The 18,491-nt window shown below is 45.3% G+C and overlaps 1 protein-coding gene across 1 annotated transcript in view; it reads right to left on the bottom strand.

The window, feature by feature from the left end:
- Window positions 1-14,410: 14,410 nt before the first annotated feature.
- Window positions 14,411-18,491, bottom strand: part of ZNRF1 (zinc and ring finger 1) — a 317,434-nt gene continuing 313,353 nt past the window's right edge. The window contains exon 5 of the mRNA XM_069604220.1: window positions 14,411-16,642. The gene's annotated coding sequence lies outside the window, so the exon portion shown is untranslated. The remainder of the gene's footprint in view (window positions 16,643-18,491) is intronic.

Below are 18,491 nucleotides of genomic sequence, written 5' to 3'. Positions count from 1 at the left end.
ATTCCAGAGTTTAGGTGAACAGTGGAACGCACTCAGGCCGACCAAAGACAGTTTCGTTCTAGGCACAAACAAGAGATGGGTATTATTCAAACTTAAAGGCCTTTAACAAGGCAGCCAAGAAAACATTTCTGATAGATAGACCGGACACTGACCTAAGAGGCATTTATGTGTGGTAAGGTGAGAAGACAAAAGGAGATCCTGGCTTCCACCGGCAAACAGTGGAAAGCTCTCCAGGCTTCATAGATGCGTTCTCTCTTCCCAATGCCTTCAACTGCACACAATAGTCATGTTTGGCTCCAGTGATAGCTCTAGCAATTATTGTACAGCTCTTCTTGGGTCACAAAAGGTTTCAGTTGGCTTAACAGCTTAATGTAATAGGCAGAGGAGGCAACCAAGTTGTTAACATGCGCCTTTATATTCATCTCCTGATCAAAGAAAGCCCTTAATGTTTTTACTTTAGGTAGGGTGGCAATGGTACAGCCTGCTATCACAAAGTCCTTATAATCAATATCAAGTTTCCTGAGCTGAGCCGCTGTACCCGCTATCATCTATTCGGTTTTGGTATCATTCAGATCCAACCATTTTGAACCATCCATTGCTGGATAAGAGAATAGACCTTGTTAATATTTTCAGTATCCATGTCATAGTTGCCAGAGAGTGGAATTAAGCACTGAGTATCATCAGCGCAGTTGGTGTACAGAATTCCTCTTGCATCTAGCAACTCGAACAATGGTTTAATGAAAATATTATACAGCGCGGGAGATGGGCATGACCCCTGCAGAATTCCACAAAGCACTTTGAACTCACCAGAAGAGCCTTCACTGCTAACACTCTAGCAGTATGATTGATCATAAAATAATGATCCCAGTTGACTACTGAGGCTTAAAAAGAAGCAGAGTGTACTAACCTATTAACAAGAATAGTGTGATCAATTAAATCAAAGGTTGCAGATAAACAAGGAGCACGAGTAACGCAATGCTACCATTGTCCATTGCCTGCAAGATAATGACCTACAGGTCTAATAGTGCTATCTCTGTGCCGTGTACAGATCTAAAGCCAGATTGTCAATGGCCAGGAATATCATCAACAGTTAAGTATTCTTGTATTTGGATGTAAGCTACATGGTCGAGGATCTTTAGCAAAAAAAGGACTTTCGTGATTGGCCTCTAATTGGCAGGATTATTGGGGTCCAGAGTTGGCTTCATTAAAAGCAGAGGGGTCCAGAACTGCTTAATGCATTCCGGTACATGACTCTCAGAGAATGATTTGTTGATAAATTTAGTAATAATGGGAATCCATGACAGAGCACAAGCCTTTACCACAGCCGCGGGACACTCATCGCCTTTACAAAAGGTGGGCTTAAGCCGGGCAATAATACTCGATGCCTCTACTTCCGTAACTGATCTGTACTCAAAATGTGTCAGTTATCCACCATTGAGTCAGCGGCCTCATATTTCGTTGGTATTACTCACTCAGTATTAGTACACTTATTGATGTTGTCAACTCTGATCTTCTGTACTTTTCCCACCATAGCATCCTGGATTGCCATTCACCATGCCTTATCCTTCATACATATTATTAAAGAAGGATATGGGTTTTCTTACTTTAAGAATTTGAAATAACTCTCCACTGTCCGAGCCTGCATTCCCTTGCGTTATTTCTGACTTCTCAGAATGAATGATAGCAGACGTGTATCTCTTAGATGCCAAAGCATACGTGTCCTTATTCTCAATGGTTTTAAGTTTAAGACATATATTGTAGGCCTTTCTTTTATCTTCCTTTTAGTCCTTGTATCTAAAAGGAATATCAAGATTTAGAATAATCTTTTGATACATGATGGGTTTTCATGGGGGCAATCGGATCCACTGCCTTTGCCAAAGACATTTGGTATGTGCTGGCTAAATCATCGGCTATCTTATAGTTAGCTACATTATGTGAGAGCGATGCAATAAGAGGAGTAATAGCTTCAGCTGTATGTTTCTGAGCATTCCTGGAGACAATAGTAAGTCTTTCTGGTCTTACCCTTTTCAGCCACATAGCTGACAATACTAAAGTCAATACAACTATGATCCAACCAAGGACATGGGAGAAGTTCTATGTTATCAATGGAAACATTATAAACCAGTCCAAAACTTGTGTTGGTCCATGCACATGATGGGTGAACTGAGAGGGGCATTGGCTGATCTCATGCAGTGAGGTTGAGACTGCTTGGAGCTCCCACTGCGATCGTAGATAGATCCTTATAGCGGCAGCTAGAACTGTTTACCTTCACATCTGTCACTACCTTGTAATGGAGGTGCCGAAATGAAGATGAGGTACCAACAACTGAATGCAGTAGGGGACAGCCCCTCTCCCCCACTTAAAGCCAGGCAGGGAAAATCATAGGGAGTGATTTATTATTGTAAATATGTGAAAATAGATCTCATAGGGTTAAACGACATTAGTACTTTAAAGGGTGTTATGTTTATAAACTCGAAAATGCTTTTATCATGGTTTAGTAAGTAGGCAAGGTACAGAATGCATATTATAAAAATTGAGTAGGAAAATGATTACCTTTTTTTCCATACCCAGACAGAAAAGAACTCTATAATTTATGTAACCAACAATCCCTTTAACTGAGTATGCCTTTATATAAGTAAAATAATGTATTTGACTCTCTGTACACAGTGGCAACATAGTCAGCCCAGAGTTGAACAATTTAAGGTCGCAGTGCCCTGCGAAAAACCAGATAAGCGCTCTGAAACCAGACAGTTAATTGGTCTATGTCTGATATTTTAGCCAAGGGAAACCGCTACATGACCATATTTGGGGTAGTGTGGCCGGGAAAAACCTAGGATGTGTGCCAGAATGCATTTCATTGTGAAGGCTTAAACAGATAAGGAATATTGCCTTGTGCACGAATGTAGTCAGCAGAGAACTTTGCCTAGACATGTTTAGAAAATGTGGGGGTTTGAATCCTCTTTCTATGACCGATATAAAAGGAAGCTCCGTTTTCAGCTGGCAGGGGGGTTTGTGTACTTAACAACTATGCTGTTTGTGTCAGTCTGGCATGAATAAAATCTGATGCCTTTTGTGAACCTGACTCCGTCTCCCTGCCTGATGCTTGAAATGCTTTGCTGAAATGCCAGAGGGTGCCAGGGGGCAATAGAGGGCCCCAGAACGTCCAGGAGAGCCTGACAGAATGGACGAGGTGAAGAAAAACACGATCGGGTTAACGCATCTAGCTGAGATGGCGCCTGGATTGGACAACAGGGCTAATGATGTTTATTTATTTTATTTATTTTGAAGCTTATATAGCGCGCCGAGCCCAAAGCCACCTGGGCGCTGTTTTACAGAATACATATGTTACAGTTGTTACACAGATAAAGAAATAGAGGACAGACCTAATGCATGGTATTAACATTACAGATGGGAAATAATATACACAATATGTACAATTACAGTATTTAAGTATATGCTGTGTGGTCAGTGGAGGGTGTGCATTAGTTACCCATGCTAAAAATGAAGAGGTGCATTTTGAGCTGTTTGCGGAAAATCCAGAAGCATTCTTGTGCCCTGAGTTGGAGCGGATATTCTGTATCTTAGTGCCAGCATATAAGGCATTACAATAGTCGAGACCAGTCAGGACTAATACTCTGGCCAGAGTCAAACAGCTGTTCGGTGTGAGGAATAATCTGCTGTCAGGTGTGTGGACTGCAGAGTGTGCCCTGCCTCCGTTGGAACGCAGGGGAGCAGCGTGAGTGATATCGGCCAAACCTCTGGAGCTGCAACCTCCCCGGGATACTCAACTGCATCCTTGATGTTTGTGCACAGAGTGGGGTTGCCACTTGCAACACATGTGCTGCAGCTGAGCCACCTGGTCCCCAGCCGAGCCCCTTAGACACCAACCGGAAGATTTTTTTCTTGAAGGAGAGTGGCCCCTGCCTGGAGGGACCGCATGTGATGGAGCTGATTTGGCTAAGGAGCTCTCCCGGGCACTGTTTGGCTAACCTGTTGTCTTGGATCCCTCTAGCCACGCTCTTGCCACAATACACATTGCCCTTGTGTCTTCTTTGGGTGGCGCTGGGGCACAGCCTTACAACCTGCGGGGGACACTCTGAACTGCTGGGAGCCGCCACCTGGCCCTCTCAGGCTCTGGAGATCCTGGTGATAAACGTTTACCTCACCCCTTGAGATTGCACATATACACGCATTTGGGTGTTGTTTCCACCTAACACTGTGATGCAGGAGAACTAGTTTTGTGGTGGCGGCAACTGTGCCCAGGCATCATCTCCCTGGCTTGCGGGAGGTACATCCTGCTCTGACACTGCGACAGGAGGTCTAATCTGTCTTACGTAGCCAGGGCCAACTTGCGCAAGCCTTCATCACCCGGAGATACCCAGGCCGCGCAGTGTGGCACTACACTTCCTAACCTGCCCCTGTCTCAGTATTCCAAAATGTCACCCACCAAACATAAGGGCATGTCAACCATTATGGATTCTTTTGCTGGCCAAAGTAAACATCGAGATGCCACCCAGACTGAGGATATTGGTACAGAACCCTCAAGAGGACCAGGTTCTTGCTGCAATTGCCACCCTGAGGTCCTCACTTGAGATTAAAATCGACGAGGTCATGGTGGACGTCCAGCTGCTCCGGCAGGACGTCAGGCAATTGGCAGAGGGTCACAACTGCCGAACCTGGGTAAAGAGAGACCGCAGGAACCATTAAAGATCTTGTGGCATGAGTCAAAGAATTGGAAATGAGAAATACCACACTGGAATCATGCGCAGAGGACACAGAGGGCATATCCCACCGGAACAATATATGCATGCTGGGCTTGCAGGAGGGGGCAGAGGGACCGGACCCGACCACATACATCGAGAATATCTTGTTACAAGGAATTGGGCCTGTCAAGCTTTCACAGAGCTTTGCCGTTGAACGAGCTCACTGATACCTCCAAAAAAGACCCCTGCCTCAATCCCACCCACCCCAGACCGGTTATAGCCAGAGTCCTGAATTTCCACGACATGGAAGTAATCCTGAAATATTCGAGAGAAGGCGGTGAGATAAAGAGGGATAGCTGCAAGATCGCTATTTACCCAGATTATACACCTGCGGTTCAGAGACCCAGGAATGTTTTTGTGCCGACAAAGGCAAAAATCAGACAATTGGGCCCCAACTATATGCTCATGTACCCTGCTAGGTTGAAGATCCTTTACAATGGCAAATCGTACTTTCCCGACAGTCCTGCGGCAGCAACATTGTGGATGGCGCACAACAACCTGGCTAGCATGAACAGCGCTGACACCTGAACGATTCCCACTATGACACCTTTGGACCCTGTACCTCGTTTTCTCTTTGCTGCTGCAGGGAGGTTTTGTGTGAAGCTGTGGGCCAGCAGCAGACCTGGGAACTATACAATTTGAAAGCTATTGAACAATGTCACTGTGATTATAGCCAAAAGCTGCTTAAATCATTTATTTTTTCTCTTTCAGTGGGGGCAAAGCCCAGTCACCCTCTGCTGGTCTTATTCGCCTGCTCTAAGTTGATACTGAGAACCCGCATGTTGCTGGTTTCCCCTACCTGGTACTCAATGGCCAAATTTGGCCTTGGAAGTACAGGAATGCCTGAGCAATATGTTTTTGTTGGGCAATTTTATATAGTTCTGTTAATAATGTTATTTTTTGTTTACTCCATGCATTAAGGCTCACAAGGTGCTACTGCTGGGAAAGCTGGGGGGGGGCGTGGGGTGGTGGTGAGGGTGCATTTATGGACGGGTAGCTAAGATACTGGTGATACTATGCTATTGGTAGCTGTGTTGAATTTGGTTGTTTTGAGAGGCTGGGGGTGGGGCCAGTTGAACTTTGCTGGGGATGTTTACCATGTTATATGTCCATTGCCGCTGTTAAAATATTAACCTGAAATGCGCATGGGTTGGGTTCTTACCTTCGGAGAAACAGAGTGAAATCTTACCGAAAGCGTAAGAGAATATCCATAGCTTTAAACCAAGAGACCCACCTGCTGGCGGACAAACGAGGTGATTTTGAATCACTTGGGTGGGACGGGACCAACTATGGCACCACGTATTCCAAGTTTGCTAGGAGGGTGCTTACATGGATTGATGGTTCGCTACCATTCCAACTGCTAGAAGTGGAAAGACAGGGAGGGGTGGGACGTAATTCTACAGGGTTATCTTTAACACAAAGAAATTTGCATTGTGAACTCATTTTCTGAATCATAATATCCCATCCCATATATGTGCATTAAGCAGCTATGTTGCGTCAAGGTGCAAGTTTTTTTTTCTGTGGGGAGATTTTAACTGTCTGATAGATCCTCCCCACGGGGGTCCATCACCGGCTACTATTGATTTGAATGCAGCACTAACAGACCTACACTTAGTGGACGTCTGGGCGGAATTGCATCCAAACACTAGAGGTTATTCCTTCTACTCATCCCCCCCATAACTACACACCAGAATTGATTTTCTTTTTCCGCTGGGCTGGGACAAGTGGCCGAACTCTGTAGCGTTGAATACATGGGTCGCTCAATATCGAACCACTCCCCTTTTGTGATTGAATGGAACGTCATGAGTCCTAGATTCCCCATCCCGATGTGGCATGTGCCTGTTGGCACCTTGATTGATGCAGTCTTCAGGAAAACGCTCCAAGACTCCCTGACTGATTTTTTAGAGCATAATGTTGGGAGTGTGAAGGAGTGGGCCGCTGTTTCGGAAACCATGAAAGTAGTGACTAGAGGCGAGGAGATAGCAAGTGCTGGTGGCATACGCAGGAAACTACAGAACAATTTAGAGGCTATGGTGGAAGAAATTCGGACTCAGGAGGCCCGGCATACAGGCCTATGGTCGGCTGAGGAAAAACTCACTCAGACCTGGTCCCATTGCCTTGAGGTGTGGGAAAGGCTCTCCAAATTTGACTATGTGACACGAACCGCCCGGACACATGCAAAGGGGGACAAACCTGGAAGATCATTAGCATGGCTCTGCAAATGAGAATACCCCAGATCTGTGACCACATCAGTTTACGATGAATGTGGGGCCCCATGGAGATCTCAACTCGCAATCAATGATATCTTTACTGCATACTACACCCAATTATACGATCATGACAAACAGGTACCATAAGGGGGCGTGGCCAAGGCACTTTTGTTAATCTCGCTCCCAAAAATGTATGTTGTACAACGTGCTCTTCTAGACCAGCCATCACTGTCGAGTAATTGTGCGACGCAATTGCCTCTCTCTCCCCCAGTAAAACGCCCAGGAGTTCTACAAAGCATACAGCTCCACCTTAGCCCCTCTGGTGCTTAGTCTTTGAGGAGGCTTATGATAAACTCCTGGCTAGTATGAGGGAGACCTTGGTAGTACCTATTCCTAAACCTGGGAACCCAATGGACAGGTGTGACTCATATCGCCCCTTGGCTATGCTAAACTATTATGTGGAAATACTTAAGACGATGCTGGCGGTGCAACTTCGCAGGGTAATCGCCCCTTAATACATATGGACCAAACTGGGTTTGTGCCGAGACGCAGCTCAGCCTTGAACCGTCGTAGTCTGCAGCACATCATAGATCAGACCGATTCCCGCAAAGAGCATTATGTAGTGGCATCTCTGGACACAATCAAAGCTTTCGACCCAGTCTATTGGTAATGGTTGCTTGCCTCACTGCTGTGTTTTGGGATGGGGAGTTTTATTTGATGGGTGACGCTGTTGTACACCTCTCCCACTGCTAGAGTGAAATCGGGCAAACAGATATCTAGAGTGTGGAAAATACAGCGTGTGACTCGCAAGGGGTGCCTGTTATCGCCCATGTTATATATATATATTAGCTCTGGAACCCCTGGCAGTATACCTGCACCAGGAATACTTGAATGCGGGCATCTCGATTGGGGGATATCAACACTTAATATCGCTATATGCAGACAACATTTAGCTTTATCTGTGTGAACTGCAGAACAACCTACCCATGGTCCTAGATGTACTGGATAACTTTGCAGCACTATCCGGGATTGATTTCAATAGGCGGAATTCCTGCCTTGTGCCTTGTCCCCTTGGATGGGCCTTTGTGTGGTGAGTGTGGCTACCTTACCTGACTTGGGGCTACCATGGGAGGTGCACTCCTTTAAATATCTGGGAATATACATTACGCACACACTGGAAGGTACGCACACCCATAACACTCTCAGGGTTGTGGGGGGGTCTTAAGAGGTCCATGCCCCTTTTGGTCCCGGTTACCACTGTCACTCATGGGTAGAATTGCATTAGATTTTTGTACTGTTTCACAAATGTTCATTACTGCATCGGGCCCACAACGCCTTCTCGCCACACTGATTAAAGGCTTTCTCTGGGGTCCAAACCAACACAGACTTTCCCTTAGTGTGCTGCCCCTAGCCTACAAGGATGGCGGAGCACAACTACTGAGGCTGGAACTTTACTATCTAGCTGCCCAGCTAAGCTTTGTCACAAAATGGTTGTCTGGGGACCCCACATCTGAATCAATACTGTTCCAACATTTGGTGACACCAGCCCACCTTAAGGAAATGCTATGGTTCCCGGTCAGTTGCATGAATTCCCTACAACTACTTGTGGGTTCTAGGCAGAAAGGTCTGGTCCAGAGCATTAAAGCTGCACCGGGTGCATTGCCCCTACTCGTCCAATGTTCCTGTACTGGCAGATTTATGTACGTGCAGGGAAGACCTAGTCGCTGTTAGGCGCTGGGAGGTATGGGGACTCTCTACATGGGGTGATATGTATGAGGATGGGAAGTTTAGGGACTTAGATAACCTAACCCAGCAGACGGGTCTGCTTAAGGGACAATTCTTGCGATACATGAAAGTGATGGGGGTGGCGAGCCTTAGATGGAACGGGTGGCCTGCTGAACCAGGCGAGACAGCGCTTCTGGCTCTAATGTACATGCTTGAAGACGGATGGAGGCCTGTAACCAGACTGTACAGTTGCTTACCGAGTGGGTCTAACCCTCAAAACCCAAATCTGAAGGTACAATGGGAATCAGATGTGGGCTCTGTAATCAATGATCATGAGTGGAAATGAATTAATTTCCCTATAAATGTGTCCCGGAACGCTAGATTTAAACTGCTCTAAATAAATGTACTCCATCGTACATATATGACCCCCAGTAGAGTTGCTACATTTAATAAAAACAAGCATTCAACCTGCCCCTGGTGTAACCGAGAAGATGCAGATTTCATTTGCATGTTCTGGAAATGTGCAAGGCTTTTGGTCCCGTATTGAACAAGCTTGTAGGGTGGCGGGTTTCTTAGATACATCTGGGGTCCGCTGGAATGTTTACTTGGTGCATATCCCAGGATGGGGCAAGTCAGACACATTACCAGATTTATAGACTTAGCTTGCATACTTGCTAAACGTCGCATCGCTATGTCCTGGAAGCACACGGGGGGCCCACAATACAAACTGTGGTATTGTGAATTTGAAATTTGGTGTGATGCAGACAAAAAGCCATGGGCTGGGTCACTACAATGCCTAGCAGAGGTCCATGTTGAAACCTAAGAGTCCTGGAAAACACTTGTTTTTACTGTGTTCTATCATCCGATGATAAGCCACCATGAACACCTACTCCCCACTACCCCCTCCTGAGCTCCCTTTCGGTTCCCTAGTTCTGACTCCTTGGGTGCCCACCCCAATGTGCTCATGACGCCACCTCGCTTTTACAATACTGATCTCTTCACAATACCTTGTACAAGAGCCCAGTTGTTAAGCCTGGAGAGTTTGACTTTTGTTTATGTTTATTGTACACTGTAATCTTACTTTGTTGCTATGTGGTCAATGCTTTATTTGTACATCGCACTTTCACTGTACCCTTGACCGACAAATGCTATGTTATAATAACGATGGGTGAACCGAGACTCTGCTGTCCGAAAGCCATAGATTAAAATCTCCATATACCACACATTTCAATGTAGGTTTAAACATTGCAAGCAACTTGTCAATGAATTGATCGTGAAATTCAGGCATCAGAGTGGGAGGCCAATATAAAAGAAGAATATTAATAGTAGTATTAAGATCTCTTAGTAATGTAACAGACAATATCACACCCTGCTGGCCCGTTGATGTCCACCTCATGAATGTCAAGGGATGACTTACAAATCAATGCAACCTCACCAACTTTACCCAGCTTCCCAACTTTCTCCCTTCCAGCCCACCCATTATCCTGCCCAACCTTGGCTCTCTCCCCATCTCTGTTCTATGCGCCGTCTTATTTGTCGCCTTGAAAGGCGCTGGCGCAAACTTCGTTCTCCTGCTAATCATGCCATCTATTTCTCTTATCACGCTCTTTATGATAACTGCATTAACTCTGCTAAACGCACTTATTTCTATGATCTTCTCCATAGTCAATCTTCCCACCCTCGGCAGTCTTTTCAAACTCTCCCTCGGCTTCTTTCTCCTACTACGTCTGATCCTTCTATTAATTCAGCTCTATCAGCATCTGATTTTGGAAATGTTTTCTCTTCTAAAGTTCACTCCCTACGCCAGGATATTCTATCCTCATCTTCTTACAATTGTTCTCCTTTATCTTTCCCTACCTCTTCTAAACACTATTTCTAACTTTGCTCCCGTTTCTGACTCTGATGTGGTGCTCCTGTTGGCCAACGTTTACCCTACTGCTGCCCCACCGATTCCATTCCTTCTCCGCTCATTTCTAAAATCTATCCGCTCCTTGTACCATTTCTTGCTTCCTTCTTTAACATGTCTCCACACTTCTACTTTTCCCTCTTCTTTCAAACATGCAATTATTATTCCCATTTTAAAATAACCCACACCTAATCCCCTTCTTGTTTCAAACTTTTGTCCAATATCTCTTTTACCTTTTCTATCTATCTAAGCTTCTTGAGTGTCTCGTTTATTCACAAATGTCAACGTTTGTGTCTGGTCTATCTCTTCTTCCCCCCACTCATTCTGGCTTTCGTCCCCGTCACTCGGACCTGTGTGCCTGTTCTATCGTGGTTTTCTTCTTATTTATCCAATCGTACCTTTGCCGTCTCCTGGAGTAGTAACACTTCTCCACCTGTTCCCCTTGATCACATTGTTCCTCAAGGCTCAGTCTTGGGTCCTTTTCTATTTTCCTTATATACCTCACTTCTTGCTCCTATAATTCTTCTTTTGGACTATCGCATCACTTCTATGCTGATGATGCTGAGCTCTTTCTATCCTTTTTGTCTTTTACTCCCGATATTCATCATACTCTCTCAACCGGTCTTTCTGCCATCAAATCGTTGATGGCCTTCCACTTCCTTACTTTAAATGCCGGAAAGACTGAGGTCTTATTTTTTCCAGCTAATACTCTCCCTCCACATTCCCCTCCTCCCTCTATTCCATCTATTTCTCCCACTGCGCGTAACCTTGGTCTCCATTTCGATTCTAATCTTTCTTTTGCTCACCATATTTTTCTCACATCTCGTTCCTGTCAATTTCATCTCTATAATTTTCGCAGTCCGCCCTTTTCTCACTTTCCATGCTACAAAACTTATTATCTCTTCACTCATTTTCTCTAGACTATTTTATTGTTCTGTCACGTTCTTTGGTCTTCCCTGCTCACGTCTTGCCCCTCTTTAATCAATCTACCATTCTTCTATTCACTCACTTTGTCTTTTTTCTTAACGGGACTCAATTTCTTCTTCTCTTGCCTCACTTAGCTGGCTGTCCTTCCATTCTCAACTTAAATTTAACTTTCTTTGTTTAGTTTTTAAATCTCTCTACAGGCTTGCCCCTGACTATCTTGCTTCTCTTCTCTCATTCTATGCTCCCTCTGTTCTTCTGGTCTTTTCAGGCTGAATGTCCGCTGTCCCCCTTGTGCTCAATCCCGTTTTCGTTCTTTTCAGCTTCTTGTTCCTCTTCATTGGAACATGCTCCCCCTGTCTCTCCGCTCCATTACTTCTTACTCTTTGTTCTGCTGTTCCCTAAAAACTCACCTGCTCCAGTGCCCTTGATTGATTGTTACTGGCAGTATCTGAATGTTGATTTGCACTGCTGATTTCTATGTACCGTTGATTCTTCCTATGTAAAGCGCTTTGGACAAAGGCGCTAGATAAAGCACAATAAAAATACAAAATACAAATATGTCAACATGCCCCAAGTACCATTACATCTGATTCCTAAAAAGAATATAGAAGTAAAGCCTATAGCTGCTTTCCACATACATCTGTTCTCGTCCCAAAAGGAATTGCCAAGAGGGGCTTGAGTGCAAATGCCATAAGGTACCTGCTCACGTTCATAGCGCTGGTTGTCTTACAGCGGGACATTGCCTTTATCACATGAGAGAGAGAGTACGAGCGCCTTGCGTGTGTCATCAAAGGAGCTTGTATGGCTTCCACTTCCAAAGGTTCCACATGTACCCGAGAGTTCAGTTCATGGCGGCAAAGTGGAGGACTGCTGATGAACGGTAAGGACCTGCAAGTCAATTAAACAGGTAGTTGGGCTAGACAGACAGTGGCCAAGAGTAGCACTCCCTGCATAGTCCCAACACTGATTGGTTTTTATGCACCACACTAGTGTTCAATACACACTGCGTTCATTATAATGTATTTATGATTTGCTCATGAACTTTTCCGTTTTTGTTCCACACCACATTTGTCATGTTTGGGTTATGTTTTTTGTTTTATGCTATGCACCAATGTATAAAAAACACGGAATACATGTATATATATTTTTTTTTATACATACCCGAGTGCAAAAGGTTTTTCATCTCCTTAGTATAACACGGTAGGGAACGTCACTTTCCGGCTATTTTCCCTTCCCTCCACAGCTACAGGTTTCACATATGCCTGTTTTTAGGTTTCTTGTTTCGCCTACCTATCCTACATGTTTGGAACATGTTGCTTTAATGTTGGGAGCCCACTCCTGTAAACCGAATGGTAAAAGACCTTTGTTCTTTTACCTCAGCGGTTGGCAGCCCTTGGCCCTCTTGATGTTTTGAACAGAGACTCCCATGATCCCTCACCATTAACTATGCTGGCTATGGCTGATGGGAGTTGTAGTCCAAAACAACTGCAGAGCCAAAGGTTCCAGCTTGCCCTTCTAAGAAGTGCCTGAGTGTGTGGTGCCATATATAAATGCTGAGACTGGGGTGGCGAAAGAAGAGCTCTGGTCTGGTGGTATGTGGACATGTCCTTCTAAGCACAAGAGAAGCTCTAAGGTCCAATACACACAAAAATCGTTCTCAGCATGCGCGTGCTGGGCACACACACCATGTGGAGAAAACTCCTGCGTCCAAAGGGAATCTGTTTGCAAAGGAACCTCTGCATCACCAGAATCCTGCAGCGGCTTCCCACAGGATTAGATGCTGCAGATCAAGTTGCGCAACATTCCCAGCAGGGTGCGCTTGGACCCGCGGACTCCCCCTTTTCCCCTGTGCCTGAAATTCTTTGCAGACACCCTGCCACCATTTCTCTGGCACAAATAGAAATGCTCATGCTTTTTAAAAAAACATTTTCATATCTAAAAAGGAGGAGAAACCATTAATGTATTATCTGCAGTTAATGATCCTTTAGGGCAAATCCATTTAGTGACCCTAAATTGGTTATGGGTTGACGCGCATGGGGCTGTGAGCTACCGCATACCTACATGTCAAGAATGCACAGACACTGCAGTATGGTTGGCGGGGCTGGCTGGGGGGTCCCTTAAGTCCTCAGCCAGTCACGCCCACCCCTCTCGCAAGCTGCCTCTCTAATCGTGGACTACTGAGAGGAGCATGGCGTGCTGATATTTGATCGGCACTTGGCCAATCTTATTTGGCCCCGCAGTGCTCTTTGAATGGGGCCACTAGGGCAAATGCAAGAAATAATGTGCCCTTTCTGACAAATATCTTATGTGTCCGTCTTGCAAGACCTGGAAAGAGACCAAAAATGAAGGAACAGATTCTTTCCTCTGGATCGAGTTGTCCCGACTGATTCACGGCATTTACGATTCGTTGTATGGTAATTTGTTTTGTTCAGCACTTTGGCATAAGGCGCTATAAAAATCCCATAACATACAAAGGCAAATGCAATCCACCGCTGGACCAATCGCGCGACCTTCACAAGAGCGAGCACGCGCGGTTCTACTTCCGGGATATCGCCAGAGGTGCTCATTGGTGGGGCCTTTTCTTGGCTGAAGATGAAACTGCTGGAATATTCGTAGATGGCAATGACAGCCACTGCTTCGGCTCTCTCAGACGCATTGCGTCAGCACAACTGAAAATGGCGGTTTCAAGAAAAGAGACTCGTTTTGTGTGCATCTCGGTTAAGTATGAAAGTAGGCATGTGTGTTAAGTTTGCTGTAAATAAAACAATCCTTCCCTTGTGAATGCTATGGTGTTGGTGTCGTGGGTGTCACAGTGCTTTAGCATTTTGCACTAACAACTTAATTTCACACAAACAAGAACAAACAAGGGAAAACACCTGGACGCGCAGTAAATATTTTATTTAACATTTTAATCCTCATGACACATGACGAAGGCCCACTCTCTTGGCTTTCCAGAAGAAAAAAAACTTTTTTTTGTTTTCCGTTTTCTGATTTAAAATATAAATACAGAAACCTAGGTCCTCACGACATCTATTGCAATTCCTCAAGGAGTAAAACCGTAGCCTCTGGAATCGCATTCCTAGTGTACCCTGGCGGGAAGCAAGCATGGGCCTCGCAGTGGCTGTGGGAGCTGGTAAGTTTGGAGCCCAGGAAAATGGCCAGACCACTCACTCGCCTCCTCTTCCCCTCCCCTCCAACAATCCCCCCACCCTAGGTAACAGAGCACGGGGAACATGTGTTTTTCAAAATGCAATGTCATGGTAGGAAGGGGCGGGGAGTGGGTGTTATGGAAGTGTGGCAAAAAAGTATTGAGAGAGCAGGTGAAGGAGAACTCTGGGTTCAATGTTGGCAATTAGAGATGGGTCGGGGAAGGTGGGTGGATGGGGATAGAGCTAAAAGGTGGCAAAAACAAAAAATCCAAAAATAAAGAAATTATGGTTAAGCACAAGAGAGGGGAAGAGAGAAAGGGAGAAAGAACGAAAAAACCACTGAAAGAGACCGAGGACCAAACCATAGCGCAGGCCAGAAATAAAAAAACAATAGGGGAAAATGGGGTTGGAGATTCAGAATGAAAAATAAACCCTCAAATGAGGGCACATGAGCAATTGATTTGCAGGTTTGCGGAGCCGGACCAAGCAGAGTTCTCCTCTGTAAACATCAGTGCGGTACAACACACCACCAACACAAAACTGTTTGTAAAATCACTTCAGACAGCGTGGCAAGGCTTTTTCTAAGTGAAAATCTGCACAAGCCTTCGCTCTTTCTACGGTTCTCAGTTATCGCAGAGGTTTATTTCCACAGTTTTCTCTTATATCCCAGGATCCCCTCTTTCGACAGATCACTTTAGGTCAGTGGGCGGGATCTGTTCGTTCCATAGTTCACTCCAGTATCCCAAAGACAGTTTCCTTTCACATTTCCCGCTTTTCCACCAAGAAGGCCTTCTCCCCACAAGTACATCCAATATTTTTTGCTTTCTTTTCTCGACACAATTCACACATTCAACCTAGGGATATTTCTCTGCACAAATTACACATTGTTCCCAGGGATTGTTTCCTGACACAGTCCATTCATTTACGTATCCAAGGGAATTTTCCCAAAACACTTCCATCTTTTTTTTTTTTTTTTTACCCAAGCTGCCTCTTTTTCCACCTTTCGCTCAAATCTCTATCCGAGGAATTTTTCCTTTTCCCCAGGGATCTTCTTACTCCAGCTTCTGAATTTAAATGCAGGGCTCTTTTCTTTTGATCATCTCAGGGATCTTTCTTCTTCTTAGATCCGCAATTCCTTTCAGTCTTTACTTCAGAAGATGTGCTCCCTTATCCCGTGGATATCGCGTTCTGGGGTTCATCAATGCATTCATTTCTGCAATTCTTCCATTAAATCTGTGGATTTTGTTTCCACTGTGCACGCGTCCGTGGCAGGGATATTTCCTCCCCACCGCCTTGAGTATTGCATCTTTTATCCCAGGGACTGTGTTTTCCTGCAGTTAACACATTCTACTCAAATATTGTTTATTTCCTCTGTATTTCAATGTTTTTTATCATTTCAAAGCTGTGTGTCCTTTCAGGGAAAAGGGGTGGGCTATGCTCTCCCCTGACAAATGAATACAAATTGGGTGTCTAGTCAGTGCAAAATGCAGGACGCTTTCAAGATTGTGTCATAGCGAGTTTCGTCCCCTCATAAGAATCAAAAATATTTCCTCTTGTTCAAGGTACCCAAGTTCCTGTTTTTACATGTATGGCATATATGATGGGCTCTACCAAAGCGTCCTCGATCCAGGCCAGACCATGTCCTTTTCACTTTGCTCTATGTGCCAAACCCCAAAGCATCAGTTGAACCCTCCCGCCACCCCGGGAGACGCAGCAGGACAGGACCCACTGCTTTACTCCGCTGTCCTTTCTGGTTCCACAGGAGAGTCTCCCAAGGACAGGGCCTGGCAACAATGTAGCACCCATGTCCAAAATCACCTTCGCTGCTTTTCCACGAAGAAAACGTGTAACATTTGGATGCCATCGGAGAGGATTCAAGTTTTGGCGGAAGTATAAAAGAAGACCACTCTAACTCTTCTGAGCGGGCAGGGAGGGATCGGTAGGCAGGTTCAGCACTATGCCCTAAAAAGAAGAAAAAAAAGAAAACATGCATTGAGTCAAATGCAGCATAACATAACACAAACACAAAGTTTTAAAATAATGGTAAAAAATGCTTTTCACTTCCAAACCAACCACATACGAGCACCTGCTCTAAACCGCCCCTGGCAGATCTACTTTTAAACTACCTGTGTTTCTGAGGTTGGTTCTCTGGCTTCTTGCAGGTGCCTGCATTGCATGTGGAGGCTGCATGACCGCATGGAAATCTGACACTGCTTGGGAGATGCTGCCGTGTAACTGCATCTGTGTGTCGTAGGGTAGCCACCTGGACTAACTACCCAGAGACCTTTTTTCGGTTCCATGTGTTAATATCCCTGCAAAAATATCGCGATACAAAAATATCACCATATTTTTGCGGCGATATTGAGCCATGGACCCTGCGGGGGACACCCCTGCATTATTTTTAAATGTGCAAGAGACACCCCTGCAACCTCCACTCCCACTAATTATCGCTATGGCAAGACAAACGACCATATGTACAGCAATATTTTTGGTGGAGATAATATGTAGGGATAGCCTTTTTTCCTGTGCGAGGTCCTCACGTCTAATCGGACACCACAGCGTTCCCCCTATTCATCCTTCACTTCAAGGGCTGTTATTGTCTCAGGCTCCCTTTGTGGTCTTCATGTACAAGGGATATCAGTGTAGATATTAGGGGGGTCAACGGGGGACTCTGCCCTTCAGCTTTGCATTGGCCCCCAGCAGACTGCCCCTCTTGCACTTGGCATTACCCCTCTGCAATGGCACACTTATTGCTGTGGGTACACCCTGTTCAACTACGCCAAGCAAGAGAAGTATGTGGGCCTTGCCAACCTAAGTGCAAGGCCCCTTTTCAAGGCAAGCCTGCTAGCTGGGCTCCCTTGGCAGAGACCTGATGGTTTACAGAGCATGTTTCTAGGAACTGGTGCAGCAGGACCAGACTTGCATAGTGTACTGCACATATAGCACACCCGCTGAACATCCAAGGCACACTACTGTTTTCTTCCATTGAATGAAACATTTTACACATGTTGTACGCACGCATGCAGGTAAGATGAACTACACAATTCTAACAAAATTGAAGATCCCACAGCAGTCAGAAGCATACAATATTATATTGCACTCAATCTACAATTCAAAACATGGTTTATTACAGGAGAGAGCTCTGCGACAGGGCAACTTAGTAGTAGAGGCCAAATGCTAGCAGTGAGTGCCAAACTGCACTGGCAGAGCAGAGGATGGGAAGGAAAGGAGGAGAAAACAACCCCCACGCCCCCAAGCTTCAGCAGAAACCCTCTAGTGACACGGTCTCCATAGACCTTATCCTTCGAATAGGTGGTCTATCCTGTAAAAAAGCAAGTAGGCATGTCTCCTGATTGGTTGAAGGTCCGGCTGGTCGGGCAAGCCGCTGCTCTCCCACCAATGCCCTATCCAGGGAGATGCACAGAACCCTTCCTGGTGAGGCCCAGCCAAAGTGAAAGAGTCGGTCTGTTTAGGAATCAATTAACCCTGCAAAATGGGAGACTGTAGATACTGCCACTGCAGCTTATTTGTAAGGCCAGTTAGTACTACCCAAATGCAACTACTATACCTCCCAATAGAAAACACTGAGGAGGCTGCTATTTAGCCACACCGGTACTACCCAAACGCAACTACTATACCTCCCAATAGAAAACACTGAGGAGGCTGCTATTTAGCCACACCGGTACTACCCAAACGCAACTACTATACCTCCCAATAGAAAACACTGAGGAGGCTGCTATTTAGCCACACCGGTACTACCCAAACGCAACTACTATACCTCCCAATAGCAAACACTGAGGAGGCTGCTAGT

Source organism: Ambystoma mexicanum, chromosome 1p, assembly GCF_040938575.1.
Source record: "Ambystoma mexicanum isolate Mex_15411 chromosome 1p, UKY_AmexF1_1, whole genome shotgun sequence".
Classification (NCBI taxonomy): Eukaryota; Metazoa; Chordata; class Amphibia; order Caudata; family Ambystomatidae; genus Ambystoma; species Ambystoma mexicanum.
Note: the sequence above shows the minus strand (reverse complement) of the source record. Positions and strands in the feature narration are given on the sequence as shown.